Here is a 19034-nt window from a genome sequence, read left to right on the forward strand (position 1 = left end):
CACATAGAGAGAGATGGAGATAGAGACACACAGAGACAGAGAAGATGAAAGACAGATAGAAAAATAGAGACAGAGACACACAGAAAGAGAGACAGACAGAGATAGAAACAAAGAGACAGACTTACACATAGAGACAGAGACACAGAGACAGAATGAAAGACAGAGACAAAGCTAGAGAACATAAAGACAATGAGACAGAAAACCAAGAAGCAGAGATAGGGAGAGGTGAGTTTGGGTGATTTTCTGCCCATCATTCCACTTAATGAACATGGAGTAACATGGAGGCCTTGGAGAAAGCCTGAGAAGGGAGATGTGAATCTATACTTCCTTAAGTCATTTTCAGTGCCCCTCTGCCTCTCATAGAGTGAACCACATGTAGTATGATTCTAGAATTTTTTTTATCATAATCACTGTCAGTGTTTTCATTCTGCCTAGGTAGGTAGAGCTAAATGAGAGAAACTGTATTAGTTGGCTTTCCTAGGATTCCCAGTTGGCTACAAGTCTCATATTGGGTTCCCCTTTATTTCCTTATGGCCTATCTTGCCTCATAGTGAAATATGATGAAGAAAAAAATATATGATAAGATTACTCTAATATAAGCACATTTTGGGGTAATACCCATTTAAGAGTATTTCCTCCCTTAACAAACAACTTTCCTTCTAAGACTTTTATTGTTTCTGTTTTCTTTCTATCTGAGAAGTACTACTTCTAGTCTTTCTCTTGATCAATACCTCAGGTGGGTGTAGGTGTAGTGAAAAAGAAAATGTATAATTCAATTGTTTCCATGGCAACAACTTCAACCCATCTGATGATATAGACTGTTTTCTTTTAAAGAGAACCCTAGAGCCTTTCAGTCTTGATTGTTTAAAAATGTAGCGTAATTACATGAATAACCTAAAAAACTTTCAATTTTACTATTTTACTATGTGAAATTTTTGCCTTTTATGTAAACTTTCAAATGAAACCCAGAGAAAGATTCCACTACATTCTAATATAGAAGGAACAGAGGCTCTGCAGGGAGAAAGCATGGAAAACATTCAGGGAGTAGAGGAGGAGTGTGAAATGATCAGGACCATTGGATAGCTTAATGATGAATAAGAGTGCTAGACTTGGGAAAAACTGAGTCTCAAACACTGGCTAGCTGTGTGACTTTGGGTCATTTAACTGCTTTACTTTTTAAATTCTCCTCTTTTCTCTGAATCTTTCAAAAATTTCCTATTCTATAATAATACCCACTTCACAAAAATGTGAAAATCAGTTGAAATAACATAGGAAAAATGTCTTACAAATTTTAATGCATTGTATAAATGCTGGTTGTGATTATTATTATCATCATAATCGTCATTGTTATTAGAATAGAAAGAAAAACTGGAGCCATATCAGAGAGGACTGAATATTTGGCTTAAGAGTTTAAGTTCTATTCTGTAGGAAGTGGGCCCAATTATACATGAATTAAATGGTCATGAACTTGTTTAGAACTTTCTTTTCATTGCATTAATATGGCAGCCATTTGGAGGATGGGAAAATAAAAGGCCGAGAAACTGGTTAGAATATTATTCAATCATCTATGCTAGAACTTCTTAAACTTTTCCCCTTTTTGCCTGAGATATTTTTATGAAACCTCAGTATCTAAGTATATGAAGTAGGTATACAAATCAAATATTTACAGATAATAAATCATAATTTTACAACCACCACATTCAGTGACACAGCTCCACATGGGGTCAAGACCCACAGTTTAAGAAGCTTTGATCTAGATGAGTGGTTACAAGGGTCCAAACTTAAGTAATGGCAATAGGAATGGAGAGGAAATGAGAGTGGGAAGGACGTTGTGGAGGTAGGCTCTAGAGACTTACTGATTGTCTATGGGAAATGAGTTCTGAGAGAAGAGAGGGTAGTCAAAGGTTTGGAGCCTGGATATCTGGAAGAGCAAGGATGCCATTAACAGAAACACAGAACAGAGGAAGAATAGTTAGAAGAAATGAGTTTACATAGGACCCATTAAGTTTCCTCCTCCAAAGTGTATCTTTCATGCTACAGCCAGATTAATCTTCCTGATGCACTCATTGGTTTAATGATGTTACTTTCCAGCTGCCAAACCCAGCAACAACAACCCTCCAATGCCCTCCACTGCTTACTGAATACAATCTAAAATCCTTAGCATGAAATTCAAGGCCTTTCACTGATTTGTCCCTAAACTACTTTTGAAATTTTATTTTCTATTCAAACTAGACTTTCTATACTTCTCCAACATACTATGTATTTTCCTCCTTCCCTCCCTTCCTTCCTTCTTTCCTTCTTTCTTCCCTCCCTCCCTTCTTCCCTTCCTTCTTTCCTTCCTTCCTCCCTCCGTCTCCCTTTCTCCCTCCCTCCCTCCCTCCCTTCCTTCCTTCCTCCCTTTCTCCCTCCCTTCCTCCCTTCTTTCCTTCCTTCCTCCCCCCCTTCCTTCCTTTTTTCCTTCTTCTCTCCCTCCCTTTCTCCCTCCCTCCCTCCATTCCTTCCTTCCTCCCTTTTTTCCTTCCGTTGTGACAGCTGGTAAGTGTCAAGAATCTGAGGATGAATTTGACCTGAGGGTCCTTCTGATCCCAGGGCCAGTGCTCTATCCACTTCACTACCTAGCTACCTTTCCATACTATTTTCTTAAGCAGAAAACAATGGCTATTAGAATCCTATATACCTGATAGAAGGCAAGATTCTGGAAAGCAAGGATTATTTGGTTCTTGTTTTTATTTTCCTGGTATCTACCAAGTATCTTGTATGTGGTATAGACTCAATGAATATTGTATTGACTATTACAACTCTCACCTTCTTCATAAAGTCTTATCTGAATCCTTCTTCCAGAAGTAATCTCTATTCCCCACCCTCTGACTTTTCAAAATCCCATAGAAGTTTGTTTATATTATGATTTGTATATTGGAGGCATCTAAGAAATGCAGTGGATAGAGCCCTTAGCTTGGAATCAGGAAGAATTGAGTTCAAATCTCAGTCTCAGACACTTAGCAGCCATATGATCTTAGGCAAATCACTTCTGTCCGCCTCAGTTTCCTCAATTGTAAAGTGAGGTTCTTAACAGAACCTATCTCATTAGGTTGTTGTGATAATCAAATGAAATAATATTTGAAAAGGGCTTAGCATATAGCCTAGAAAACTTAGACATTTAATAAATGCTTCTTCCTTTCCTTCCATCCTATAACATTTATCACATACTGCTTTGTATTTTTGTTGCTCATGAATGATTTATCCCCCATTACAGATTGTAGGCTTCTTGAGGGCAGGGGCCATATCTTTTATTTATTTCCTCTCTCCCACTATTCTCCAAAAAAACCTAACACAGAATCTTTTTACAGAATAGGCATTCAATAGAAGTTTGTTGACTGAAACATAAAGAAAATGTGTTTTCTGTTATCCCAAGATTTGCATTTACTTTCTAAAATTCTGTTTTATTTGAATAGCGAAAGCAGATAAACCATACCCATGTTTCTCCTTTTCCTTTTTATTAATGAATAAAGATCCATAAAATCTCAATTAAAAATATATAAAAGGCTCGAAGGCTCATAAGCATCATCAAACTTGCCTTAATAGAAATCATTTTCATTTTGTAAAACTGGTATTTTTATTTAAATGATGCCATTTTAGTTAAAGGGGTCTATATCACATCCAGAATTCTCCCCATCCCTCCTTCCTAAAAACATCTTTTCTGGTATTGTAATGAACAAACAATTCAGTGCTCCGCTCAGCTCCTTTCCCTGGAAGCCTCCTCTTGGAGACTTCCATGCAGTTCACTGGCAGATGTACAGTATTTCACCGGTTTGCCAATAGGCATCAATGAATGAGACTATATGTGTGCTGACCCATACTGACCCATATTGGAGACTTCCTCAGGGACACATACAACACAACACAAGAAAGCACAAACAGAGACCCTATATAGTCTAATGGAAAGAGTGCTAAATTTGGAGCCAGATAGCCTGGTCAAGGAAAAAGAAGACATACAAATTTGGGAATAACATTTCTTGTTATTTTTTCAGTTGTTTCAGTCCTGCCAAACTCTTTGTGACCACACTTGAAGTATTCTTGGCAAAGATACTGGAGATATTTAACATTTCCGTCTCCAGCTCATTTTATAGATGGGGAAACTGAGGCAAACAGAGTTAAATAATAACTTGCCCATAGCTAGTAAGAGTCTGAGATCAAATATGAATTCAATTCTATACTGAGCCACCTAGCTAACCAATAATACACTAGGGTAAGATAATTATAATGCATATAAAGCAAAGTTCCACAATCATGAATGGGATCATAGCATCATGTTATATCATAGTTATAGAGATGGAAGAGTCATTAGAAGTATTTTTAGCAAAAAAAAAAAAAAGTGTTCTATTTCATTTCACTCATCTTATAAATGAGGAGATTGAGACATAGAGAGGGCAAGGGCTTACTTACCAAAGTCACACAGGCAGTCAATAGTCAGAGTCAGGGTTAGAACTCAGGTTCTTACAGTAATAAAATAATTTTCTCTTCTATTACTAAGTTCACCAGATTTAGCTTCTCCCATGATGTTCTTTGGGCATGGAACATTTGATCTCCTTTTGATCCCTGAAGGAAATAAGGTCTTATGCCCTAGATTATGCCCACAGTGATTTGATAACTGCCCGCCTGAGTGCTGGGGTACCAAGTTTATTTTAAGATAAACTTAAAATTTCAAGTTTTCTTTGAGCTAATAAGGAAGTCACTTGATTGCTGGGTTCAGGGTCAAAATCAGGGAGAAATTTGGATATTCTATTCACATTTTAAAAATTATTATTGTTATTATTATTATTATTTGCTGAGGCAATTGGGGTTAAGTGACTTGCCCAGGGTTACACAGCTAGGAAGTGTTAAGTATTTGAGGTTGGATTTGAACTCAGGTCCTCCTGACTTCAGGGGTGATACTCTATCCAAAGCGCCACCTACCTGCCCCTCTATTTACATTTTTACCTGATCACTGCCTATCTAATATCCCATTTCTTTTTCCCAAGAGAATATGCTTGAAATAAAAAGGGTAAAATTCCAGAGGGCAGTAATAAACTGAAAATAAAATATTACTGGTATTCACACATCACTTCAAGATTTTCAAAATACTTTACAAATATTATTTCATTTGATCCTCACAATGACCCTATGAGGCAGGTGCCATAGTTACCTTCATTTTATAGATAATGAAACTGATGTAGATAGAGTTTGACTTTCTTAGGTCCAAACATAATATTTACATTTAGGTTTTCCTGGCTATAGGTCCAACATTCTATCCACTGAATCATTTAACCGAAAACATTGGTCACTCATAAAATTTATTTTAAAAATCTAATTTTTAAAATTCTCATATCACTTCTGAGGACATTGCTGAATTATGAAATAATTAATATTAATATAGCTGACATTTTATACAGCACTTTAATTATTATATCTGTAATCAGAGCAGGGTATCATTATGATAAGCAGAATTTGACTGAGGAGGACATTTTTTCCTTCCTTCTAAAGAAGGAAGGGACTGAATTCTCCCAAACCCTGTCTGCCTCCACTTAATAGGTCAACTTGGAATTAATTTGGCCATACTTTCTTTTTCTTCCCCTCATCCTACCCCTCTTTATTCCCTTATTGGAAACTAGGTTTTTGCCTGAAAGTCTTTGTATCTACATAGCAGTTTTGTTTTATGTAGCAATTATATATTTTTCCCTCCTACAATTTCTCTAATATTGGGCAAAGGAACATTCCAAATCCAGGTTAAATCCTGCCTTGTGGGGAATTTATATAATTATTAATAAAAATAATAAAATCAGAGTCATAATTTGGTCACTGGAACGTCTGTGATATCTTTACATCCTATGTATTCAAACTAGCCTTTGCTACCTCCATGTTAGCACTCTATGAAATTAGAGGGGAGGAAATTATCTTTATCTATGGAAGATGGCTTTAAATTTTTGTTAAAAACAACAAATAAATGACCTGAAAAGAAAAAATGGAATTTGAATTAAAAACATCTACCCTAGATAGAGAAAAAGGAAGGGTGTGGAGATTGGAGACAAAAACCATTCCAATTTGGTCTCAGAGTAGGAACTGTTGTGTTAGCTTTCATCAGGACTCAATGAGCAAAGCTACAAGCGAATACTTAGTTATACACGTTTTCATTTTCTCCCCAAAACAACCTTGTAAAATAAATTCTACAAGGGTCCCTAGTTTACAGCTAAGAAAACTAAGTCTCAGAAGGGTTGTGACAACATGGAAAATATCTTAGATTGTTAATGAGAGGACTTGCATTAGAATTCCAACTTGGTCACTTGCTACCTGAGCGACCTTGAGCAACCTTGCTGAATTCGTTTCCTCATATTTAAAATGAGGATGCTGGACTTGATAACCTTCAGGGCTTTAAATTTATGCTCTGTGAACTTGTGGGTTTTTTGTTATAGTTTTCTTGATATGTTTTGGTTTAATATCCAAACATTATAGATTTCCCTCATTCCTTCAGAAGTAACTTGTAACCAAGTTATCCATTTCACACCTTGAGAGTTAGGGATGTAGCATCCCTGTGATCTAGAAAATCTGTGGGAAATATTTTTGGCTCTCTCTTCATACTTTCTCTTTCTCTTTTATGGGATATTTACAATACTTTGTTCAAAAATTTGCATTAAATATATTGTCACAGGCTATATGTATGTATAAAGTACAAGTCGGCAGTTTCCACAAAATTCACTAAAAATTCCCATTTAATTTCTTATTTACCAATGATATAGGGAAACCATGATGGAGAAAGTCAAGATGTGGAAAGGATAATTGTAAAACAATAAGACAAAATTAGCTATACCATGACCTCATCTGAAAGAGCAAACAACATGCCACATCTGCAGCATCCCTCATTTCTTTTTTAATTGTTTTTTAAAATGAATAGAAATCTAATTTCTCTCCTTCCCTCCAAAAATTGAGAAAAGAAAACCAAATTTCTTTAAACAAATATGCACAGTCAAGCTGAACAAATTTCCTCATTAGCTATATACAAAAACACATGTGTTTCACCCTGCACCCTAAATTGGTTATTTCTTTATCAAGGGGTACAAAGTATTTCATCACTTATCCTAGAAATATGGATGGCTATTTTATTGATCACAATTCTTACAGTTTTCAGAGTTTTTTTGTCTTTATATTATTATTATTATATAAATTGTCTTCCAAGTTCTGTTTATTTCATTCTCAACCACTTTAAGTTTTCAGAATTGTTGTTGATGTTATAGCATACATTATTCTTCTGGTTCTGCTTGCTTCTCACTGCATCAGTTCATACAAGTCTTTACATCTCTTTGAAATCATCTATTTTAGGATGCTCATCAATTGGAGAATTGTGGTATATGAATGTTAAGGAATATTATTGTTCTGTAAGAAACGACCAGCAGGATGAATACAGAGAGACTTGGAGAGACTTACATGAACTGATGCTGAGTGAAATAAGCAGAACCAGGAGATCATTATACACTTTAACAACAATATTGTATGAGGATGTATTCTGATGGAAGTGGCTGTCTTTGACAGTGAGAGGATCCAATTGATCAGTGATGAACAGAACCAGCTACACCCAGAGAAAGAATACTGGGAAATGAGTGTGGACCACAATATAGCATTTGCACTCTTTCTGTTGTTTGCTTGCATTTTTGTTTTTCTTCTCAGGTTATTTTTACCTTCTTTCTAAATCTGATTTTTCTTGTGCAACAAGATAACTATATAAATATGTATACATATATTGTATTTAACATATACTTTAACATATTTAACATATATGGGACTGCCTTCCATCTCGGGGAGGGGTGGAGGGAAGGAGGGGAAAAGTTGGAACAGAAGTTTTTCCAAGGGTCTATGTTGAAAAATTACCCATGCATATTCTCTGTCAATAAAAAGCTATAATAAAAAAGAAATCACTTATTTTCTCATTTCTTATAACATGATGGTTTATAGAATTAATTCCATAATCATATTCATATATCACATCTTAGTCAGTCATTTAGTTCAATTCAACTCAATAAACAGTTATTAAATACCTCCTGTGTGACAGGTATTGTTGGTAGGTATCCCTTTAGTTTCCTGTTTTGTTTTGTACTGTTTTATTTTTCCACCACACAAAGAATTGTTATAAATATTCTTGTACATCTAGGACTATTTCCTATTTCTTTGATCACTTTTGAGTATGTCCCTAACGGCAGTATTATTGTTGTTAATATTTTTTTTAGTTTATCCTATTCTCATAACCCCATTTGGGGTTTTCTTGGCAAAGATATTGGAGTCATTTGACATTTCCTTCTCCAGTACATTTTATAGTTGAGGAACTGAAGTAAACAGGATGAAGTGACTTGCTCAAGTTCACATAGATAGTTTGAACTCAGGAAGATAAGTTTTTCTGACTGTAGGCCCTGAACTCTAGCCACTGCACCACCTACCTAGCCCTAGCAGTGGTTTAGCCAAGTCCAATATTTGGTATTTGTGTAAAATTGCAAATTGCTGTCCGGAATGGTCATAGCTTTCCACAGGTCCACCACCAATGTATCAATGTGCCCATTTTCCCACAGCTACTCCAACATGTATCATTTTAATTTTTTTTCATCTTTGTCAATATGATTGATGCGTAGTATATTAGTATCAGAAGTGTTTTATTTTTACTTTCCTAATGACCAATGATTTAGACTAGCCTCCCAACATAATTATAGGTAGTCTGGGTTTCATTCCTTGATAACTGTCTGTTTTTATCCTTAGATAATATTTATCATTTGGGAAATGATTCTTGCTTTTATAAATCTGAATCAACTTTTTATGAAACTGGATAATGAGATATATTCTAGAAGCTTGTTGCAAAGATTTCTTTCCCAAATAATAGTATTTGGGGACCTTAATCTTAGTATTATTTCTTTGTGAAAAACTTGTCTCTGATCAGAAGTTGAACTCAGCTCTCACTGGCTTCAGGTCCAAAATGCTTTTGGCTACACAGAATTGCCCTTCAATAATAATAATCTTAACATTTTGAGAATAACAGAAATTTTACTTCTTATTCTCTTATTTATGAAAGCATAGAAATGTATAATATGTATTAGAAAGCATTCTATTGAAAAGGATTGATTAAAATAAAATATTTTTGGTGCTTAAAAGAAGGAGATTTAATTATCTAGGAAATTTATTACCATGAAATATCTTATTCCCCAGATGATTCAAGATAAATGAGTATCATTCTCCGTGTGTGGATAAATACATATATACATGTACATATATATGTATATATATTTATGTTTGTTTGAATATATATACCTAGCATTCCTCTTTATTAGAGGTCCATTCACCATGGAATGGATAATAGATTTATATGATCATAGATTTAAAGGTAGAAGAGCTCCCAACTTAACTCCCTCATTTTACAGATGAGGAAATTGAGGCGCATAAAAGTAAAATGTTTTGCTCAAAACTATGCAGGTAATAAGTAACAGATCCAGGATTACTACTCTCAAATTCCAAATCTCCAAGTTCAGAGTTCTTTCTATTTTGCTTCAAAAACTGAGGTTCAGAGAGATTAAGGTTGATGTACAAGATCACATAGGTAGTAAGTATCCTCACCTATTAAATGAGGAATTTTAACTAACTGGCCTCAAAGGTCTCCTCCAGCTCTGGACCTATGAATTCTAGAAAGGTTGTAAGTAGTATAGTCTAGAATCAAGATTTCTGGGGAACACTAAGGACACGGGATATCTTTTCCTACTCTGGAAGATATTATCCTCCTTTTCTGGGCCTACTAAAGTCTTAGAATAGAAGAACACTATCCCCTTACCCCATCCCATAATGGATTCTTGGCCAGTAAAGTGTATTGGGTGTGTTAAAAGTCACTTATTCCCATAGAGGAAGTAGAACTGTGTTCTCAGTCTTACTCTGGTAATGGGGTCCTGAGTTGTTTTTTTTTTCCCTTTCAGAGTTCAGATCTTAGAAATATAGACAGTGTCTCTCTAGTGAGGAAAGGGGTTTTCTAATTTATTGCATTTATGGAATTGCACCTCCACAGAGGCACAAATAGCAGCATATCAATAAAGTCAGCCGTTCGAAGGTGGATATTTCTACTTTTGTCATAACAAAATAATTAAAAAAGGATTCAGGGGATCAGAAATTGCGTGTCGTCGAGGCAGCAGCCACTTTAACCCTTCAATAGCTGGGCCAGGCTGTGAAAGGACAGATCAGTACAGCTCCTTCTGTATGTTTATCACCTGGTTCAAAGGAGTGGGCAGGGAAACCAAAAGGGCCTCTGGAGAACAGTTGAACTTGTACCATCCCCCTCCCCCAGCCCTAGTTCTACATTCCTATGATTAGGTCCTCAACTAATGGTTGAGACAACTGATGTTCACTGATAGAAGTGCAGAAAATGGAAACCCAAGACCTCTACATAGAATTAAAACAGAAACATAAAAATCACAGAATCTTGGAGCTAAAAGGTAGGTCATCTAGTCCAACAAGTTGCTTAAGCATGGATTTCCTCTACAACACGCCTAATTATTGACTATCTAGCCTCCATTAGGAATCTTCCAGTAACAGTGACTGTCCCTAAGGCATCCCACTGCACACACAACTATAGTTAGAATCTCAGATGAATCTCTTTTATTTGACAGATGAGGAAAATGAGTCCCAGACTGACCAAATAACTTGCCTGGAATCAGGAAAACTCATCTTCCCAAATCTGTCAAATCTGTCCTCAGACACTTAATAGCTTTATGACTATGGATAAGTCATTTAATCTGTTTACCTAAGTTTTTTCATTTTGCAATGAATTGGAGAAGGAAATGGCAAATTACTTCATTATCTTTGTCAAGAAAACATCAAATGGGGTTACAAAGGAGTCAGGCATAATGAAGGGAAAAATTGACTGAAAAATCACACAGCTAGTAAATGTCTGAAGTCGATTTTGAACTCAGGTCTTCTTGACACAAGACCCAGTGCTCTATCCACTGTGTCTTCTACTTGCCTCCAGCAGATGAAGAAGGTCCTTTGCTCAGACTCTGACATGCAACTAAAAATGCTAGTTCCTTAGTCTATGTATACTGGACAGACAGTGCAAAGAGACAATGAACTGAGTCCAGAGTTGAAGAGAAGGAAAAAGAATGTGAAATTTTACATCTGGGAAATTGTACAATGCTTCTAGCAATTCCAAAATTGTTCCTGATACACAGATCAATTTGTAAGACCAATATTCTGGGATTGCTCTATGATTGCAAAGCATGGACCCACTGTCCCGCAAAGATTCAAGTTATCCTAATAAAGATGCATAATGGGTATGAATAGGTCATTACTGATGAATAGGCTCATTACTGATGAAAAACTGGACTTTAGAAGTAGTATTAAGAGCATCATCAAAGGAATGTATATTAGGAATGGAAAATAAGGGGCAGCTAGATAGCATAGTGGATAGAGTGCCAAGTCTAGAATCAGGAAGACTCATCTTCCTAAATTCAAATCTCCCTCAGATACTTCCTAGATGTGTGACCTTAGAGAAGTCACTAATCCTATTTGCCTCAGTTTCTTCATCTGTAAAATGAGCTGGAGAAGGAAATCATGCCAGGATCACCCCAAATGGGATCATGAAGAATCAAACATGACTTAAATAATAGAACAACAAGAAAAAGGTTAACAGATGGATACAATATCTGTTGAATGGATGTTACATACTACCCAGATAATGTTAATATATCTAGAGAAAGTCCCTTAACATATTGGGTAAATGATGTCCCATATCCCCTCCTCCCCAACCACTTAAGAGGATTTATAAGAAGGCATAGACATGAATTGCATAGGATTCAATCAATACTGGAGGAGGGAGGTCCTATTCCTAGATATAGAACTGTGAAATGCTTTCTGCTATTTCTTTGTCAATATATACTCTGTGACAAGAATTAGGGGAAAGCAAGGTAGGACTCACACCAGAGAAACCAAGGCACTGAGCAAAAGTTCTAGAGGCTTCTAGCACTGTGGTTCCTTTCCCTTGCTTACATGCTCTTCAAACATAAAGAAGATAGAATTACAAAATATCATAATTGGGATTCCTGATGTCAAATATTACTTAAACTGAAATATCCCTATACTGCATAGTAAGGAGAAATAAGTAGAAAGGGAGCAAGCATTTATAAAGCACGCTATATGTCAGACAAAATATAAATAAGTCATAGTTCCTATATTAATGGAGCTTAGAACTTAGTAGTTAGGATAATTATAATACAGTTGATTTTCTATTTTGGGGGGTACAGACCTAGGACTTTATTTTTCAAAAAGGAGAGGAAGTAACAAGGAGAAATTCTGATGTAGATCTGATATTCATTAATAGGGATGAATTGTTTACAAGGGAGAAAGGTGATCTGAAGCCCAAGGAGGAGGGCAGGAAGTGACTACTCCATCCTAAGAGGTGTATGACAAGTAGGTATATCCTGGAAAAGGTAAGATAGAAAGATAGGTAGGATACCATGGATTAACATCATTTAGTACAGGAAAAATGGAAAATGTTCAAGAAGGGGTTTCTGTCACCAAGAAAGGAAAGAATTGAGAAGGGAAGGAAAAATGAAATTTGTCCAAAGAGAACAATGTGGATGCATTGGGAAATCATTAATCAACTTCAGTTTAAAAAAGAAATACAGAAGATGGACAAAAGACTGGTTAACAGAACGTGAATATAAAAGTATGATAAGTTTGATTATCAAGAATGCTCCAAATGGACTGAAGCTAGTGAAAGAAGCAGTGAACTAAAAAACATTTTTTAAAGCTGTTATTTAGAAACAAAAGATAGGACCTTTAGGACATTTGTTTGGGGAGGCAGGATGAAAACAACTAGAGGGAGGGAGGGGGAGAGAGAGAGAAAAAAAAGAGAGAGAGAGTGAGAAGGAGAGAAAGAGAGAGAGAGAGGGAGGGATAGAGAAAACAGAGCTTCTCATTGGTATTTTGTTTCTATTTTCTCTAAAAAGGAGAATGATGTTTATCTTGGAAATGATGTAACAAAAATTGATTAACAGAGAGATTATATTGAAGATGTTAGGAAATAGTAAGAGAGAATCTAGCTGCTGTGAGAGATTCCAGGCCTTTAGAAAAAAAAAATTATATTCTTAGGTCTTGAACAAATTGGTAGAAGCCATTGTCAATGATATTTGAAAGGTCATGGCAAATGGGAGAAAAAAGACAAAATTAAAGAGGAGTAAATGTTCAAGAGGAGACAGAGAGACACAGAGACAGAGAGAGAAAAAGAGACAGAGACAGAGATGGAGAGAGGAGTTTGCAAAGTATAGGCCTGTGAGTTGAGTTGAATTTCTGGCAAAATTTAGAATTAACTATTAAAAGATGTTGGATGAACATCAAACATTTGCAGTTAAGGTACAGTGGATAGTGTTGAACCTGGAATAAGAAAGACTCATTTTCCTGAGTTCAGTAGCCTCAGATACTAACTGTGGTCCTGGGTAAATCACTTAACCCTGAATGCCTTTTAAAAATTTGAGGGGAACTCTCTTTTCTTGGAGTCCTCAAGATGAGGCTAGATGATCATTTGTTAAGTGGTTAATATCATAGTGGAGGGGAGGGTTCCTTTGGCAAATGAGTTAGACTAGATGAAAGGGGTGAAACTGTGAAGGGTGTTTTGGGATTAGGAATACTGGAATTAGGAATATGAATATGGAGAGGTACAGCATGGATCACTGAGGTCCTTTCCACCTTGAAAATTCTGATTCTTATGCCCAAAAGGCTATAAAATTATGCAAACCCCTTTGATCCAGCAATTCCACTGCTAGTTCTGTATCTCAAAGAGATCATGAAAAGGGGAAAGGACCTATATATAAAAATATTTATAGCAGCTCTTCTTGTGGTGGCAAAGAATTGAACATTGAAGGGCTGCCCATCAACGAGAATGGCTGAACAATTTGTGATATATAAATACTATCAGGCTATAAGAAATGATGAGCTTGCAGATTTCAGAAAAGCCTGGAAAAATTTGTATGAACTGATGCAAAGTGAAGAGAGCAGGACTGGGAGAGAATTGTACACAGTAGCAACAACATTGTATGATGATCAACTATGAGACTTAACTCTACTCAGCAATACAATGATCCAAGGAAATTTCAAAAGATTTGTGATGGAAAATGCCATCTATGACAGAAAGAAATATGGAAACTGAATATAGATCAAAACATACTATTCTTATTTATTTTTTTCTTTCTTGTGTTTTTTTTTCCTTTTCTTTTGATTTTTTTTCTCACAACATGACTATTATGGAAATTTGTTTAACATGATTGTACATGTATAGCCTTTATGGGAGAGGGAAGGAAGAAAGGGAAGGAGAAAAGTTTAAAATACAAAATCTTACCAAAATTAATGTTGAAAACTAACTTTACATGTAATTGGGAAGAAATGAAATACTCTTAAAAGCAAAAAGAAATTTTTGTAGTTTTGGTAGTGGAAGCACTCATTGAGAAATTTCTTTCTACAATGCAGCAAATATTCTGCACCTCATAATTTTAGAGTTGTCCCAAAACAGAGAGGTTCTTTAAATAACTTGTCCTGCACCATACATTTAATATGTGCTGGAAGCAGAAGATGAATTCAGGTATTCTGAAGTCAGTTTTCTTTCTTTTCTTTCTTCCTTTCTTCCTTCCTCCCTCCCTCCCTTCCTTCCTTCCTCTCTTCCTTGCTCCCCTTCTTTTCTCTCTTCTTCCCTCCCCCCTTTCTTCCCTCTCTCCCTCCTTCTCTCCCCCTCCTTCCCTCTCTTCCTTCCCTTCTTCCTTCCTTCCTTCCTTCCCTTCTTCCTTCCTTCCTTCCTTCATTTCTTCCTTCCTTCCTCTCTTCCTTCCTCCCCTTCTTTCCTCTCTTCTTCCCTCCCTTCTTTCTTCCCTCCCTCCCTCCTTCTCTCCCCCTCTTTCCCTCTCTTCCTTCCCTTCCTTCCTTCCTTCCTTCCTTCCTTCCTTCCTTCCTTCCTTCCTTCCTTCCTTCCTTCCCTCCTTCTTTTTCCTTCCTTCCTTCTTCCCTCCTTCCCTCTCTCCCTCCCTCCCTCCCCCCCTCTCTCTTCTTTCTTTCTTTCTATCAATAACCAAATTAACAAATATGATCATATGATCATCTCAATAGATGCAGAAAAAGCATTTGATAAAATCTAACACCCATTCCTATTAAAAACACTAAAGAATATAGGAATAAATGGACTTTTCCTTAAAATAGTCAGTAGCATCTATTTAAAACCATCAGTAAGCATCATATGTAATGGGGATAAACTGGAACCATGCCCAATAAAATCAAGAGTGAAACAAGGTTGCTCACTATACCATTACTATTCAATATTGTGTTAGAAATGCTAGCTTCGGCAATAAGAGAAGAAAAAGAGATTAAAGGAATTAGAGTAGGTAATGAGGAAACCAAATTATTACTCTTTGCAGATGATATGATGGTATACTTAGAGAACTCCAGAGAATCTACTAAAAAGCTATTTAAAATAATCCACAAGTTTAGCAAGGTTGCAGGGTACAAAATAAATCCACATAAATCCTCAGCATTTTTGTACATCACTTCAACAGCAAGAGATACAAAGAGAAATTCCATTTAAAATAACTGTCAATAGCATAAAATATTTGGGAATCTGTCTACCAAAGGAAAGTCAGGAATTACATGAGCAAAACTACAAAACACTTTCCTCACAAATAAATTCAGATCTTACCAATTGGAAAAATATTAAGTGCTCTTGGATAGGTCAAGCGAATATAATAAAGATGACAATACTACCTAAACAGATCTTGGGTTAAAGGATATGCAGTTTTATAGATGAAGTCCACTTTCTATCCACCATGCCATTGACTCTCACGTGTTAATACATGAAAACTGACGACTCAAATATAAGATACATCGTTGCTCAAGCATTTCAGTTACATCTGACTCTTTGTGATTTCATTTGGGGTTTTCCTGGGAAGGATGCTGGAATGGTTTGCCATTTCTTTCTTCAGCTCATTTTAGTGAAGAAGAAACTGAAGCAAACAGGATGAAGGGACTTGTCCAGGGTCACATAGATAATGCCTGAGATCACATTTAAACTAATGAAGAGAAATCTTCCTGACTCCAGACCCAGTGCTCTATTCACTGTGCCACCTAGATACCCCAATACAATATATTAGAGAGGTTTACAAAATGTTATATGGGGGTCTGTATGAGTGAGAAGACTGTTGCTGGCCAAAGTGATTAGGGAAGGCTTCATGGAAAAGATGATTTTAAAAAATGAATTCTAAAGAATTCATAGAAATTGGTGAAGAAATAACAGAATATTCTAGGCATTAGGAATAATATGAGCAAAGGCAAGGAGTCAAGAAATCCCAGAATATGTACTGAAGGATCAAAGTATAGAACTGAATAGTTGATTCTAGTTTCATGAAGATAAAAGGAAATAACATGAGATAATGCTGAAAAGATTAGGAAAGATAGTGAGAAGCCTTGAATGCCAAGCAAGTGAGTCTGATCTTGGTAGACAGTAGAAAGCCAACAAATCTTTTTAAATAGATTAATAATTCAAGTCAAATCTTCCCAAAACTTTCTGGTCACTCCCACACCATGCTATCTGTATATTGGCCATCTTCCTCTTCTCCCTCCCACTGGAACCTTGGAATCTATTTCTTTATTTTTTATGAAAGCAATTCTCCATATCACTTCTCACTGCCACTATACTGGTCTAATGTACTTCCTCCAGTCCTACTTTCTGTCTCCTCTTTATGTGTTGTCTTTCCCTATTAAATCTTGTTTGCTATCATTTGTATCCCCAGAATTTAGTTTAGTTTCTGGAACACAGTAAATGCTTCCTAAATGTTTTATCTACCTAGCTTTGTATTCTATTATGAAGTAAGATTTGGGCAGAGGTGAGGAAACCTGTCAGAAAAACTATTTAATTCAATTTAATAAATATAAATTAAATGTGGAATGTAAGGCATTGTACTAGATCCTGGAAATTACAGAGACTAAAACAATATACCCTGCCCTCAAGAAGCTTACATTTTTCTGTGGGAATACAACAAGTATACTAATTAAGTCAATACAAAATGTTTTGAGATAAAACAAAAATAAATATTATATAATTATAATGACCAAGCTTGAACCTAAAAAGATGGAAAAAATATGCCTTCCTCTCTTCTTTCAAGAAATGGGCGATTATGGGTGTAAAAAATTGCATATATTCTCAAGAGTTTATTGACAAAATGACTAGTAATTTACAAACTCTTTTTTTAAATCTTTGTTATAAAGGATGGCTCACTAAATAGGGAAGTGGGGAGAACTATATTTAGTAAATGAAGAGGATGTCAAAACAAAAGATACCAATAACATTTTATTGATTTGAGAAAAGTACTAACATTAGTATGAGGAGGGAAGCAATGGGAATGAATCAGGGGGTGAATAGGAAGTGACCCTTTGGCTAAGATTTAAAGGAAGACAAGGATGCTAGGAAGTAGAATGAGGAAAGAGTGAATGCCAATCAATAGGGCTCACGTCACATAGAATGAACAGAAGTGGGCAATGGAATACTGAGTGTGGGAAATATCTAGTAGCTCCGTTTGGCTCAAACATAAAGAATAATATGAATATAGCTTGAGTCAGATTGTACAGAGCTTTAAATATCAGGCTGAAAGGTTTATCTTTTCTCCCATAGTCAATAGAGAATGAGTGAAGGTTTTGAATGACAGTCAGCCTTGTGCCTGAGGAACATTCCTTTGGCAGCTGTGAAAAGGATGAGTTGGAGAATAGAGATAATTGTAATAGTTCAGGCAGATGATAATGAAGAGGAGTACTAGGGTGATGAGTGGGAGGAGAGAGAAAGGTACAAGTGAGAGACATGTTTCAGAGGAGAAATAAGCAAAGCTTGATAACTTAAGGGGTATGAGAAATAAGGGACAGGGCAGAGTTAAAGAGGTCCCTGGGATTTCAGATACAGGAGACTGAGTGAACAGTGGGGCCACTGATGGAAATAGTGATGTTAGAAGAATGAGAAAATTTAGGGGATACAATACTAAGCTTGGTTTTGGATAAGTTGAGTTCAAGATGTTGACAGGAAATCCAGGTGGGGATATCCAATAGGGTTAGTGCCAATAGGCACTTGGAAACATGGATCTCAAGCTCAGAAAAAAGTCAGAGCTAGAGATACAAGTTAGAAAATCAACTCTATATATATATATATATATATATATATATATATATATATATATATATATATATGACAAAGGAAGTCAGAGGAGAGAGTATATAGAGAGAAAAAGAAGAGGATTGACACTCAATTTACAGATGAAGAAACAGATACTGAGAGGATAAGTGACTTGCCCAGTCACATTGGCAGACCTGGAAACTGATGATCCCAAACATCCTGGTTCTTGGATCAGTAATCCAGGTAAGTAGTAAATAGAGTGTCAGGCCTGGAGCCAGGATGATCTGAATTCAAATCCAACCTCAAATATTTACTAGTTGTGTGACCCTGGGCAAGTCACTTACTTGTGCCTCAGTTTCCTCATCTGTAAAATGAGCTGGAGAAGGAAATGGCAAATCACTCCATTATCTTTACCAAAAAATCCCAAATGGGTTTTGAAGACACAACTGAAATAAAGACTAAACAACAACAGAATTCTTAGTTCCTAGGCCATTGCTCAGACTCAGGTGACCAGTGTTTGATTGCATTCTGGGAAAGCATTTACCCAGATCAAGTGGGTTAGCTCCTGTTTGGCTCAGGAAAGTGGGCTGCCCCATTATTCTCCCTGCTCTTCTGCCCCTGCCTGAGGTACTGATGTTTCCGCTGTTTGCCACTAGAGATTGGCAGGATAGCGCTAAGTTCTCTGGTCTACTTTATGGGGACCTTAGGGGACAGAATTTGTTTATGTTGTGGTTGTTCCCTGGGTGATAGTTTTCCCTCGTTGTACACAGTGGTGGCAGACAGATTTCTGTCAGCTTTAAAACGTTGGCACAAGCACACGAACACACACAGAGGTCTGTGGTATTGTGATGGACCC

Source organism: Sminthopsis crassicaudata, chromosome 1 (genome assembly GCF_048593235.1).
Source record: "Sminthopsis crassicaudata isolate SCR6 chromosome 1, ASM4859323v1, whole genome shotgun sequence".
Lineage (NCBI taxonomy): Eukaryota > Metazoa > Chordata > Mammalia > Dasyuromorphia > Dasyuridae > Sminthopsis > Sminthopsis crassicaudata.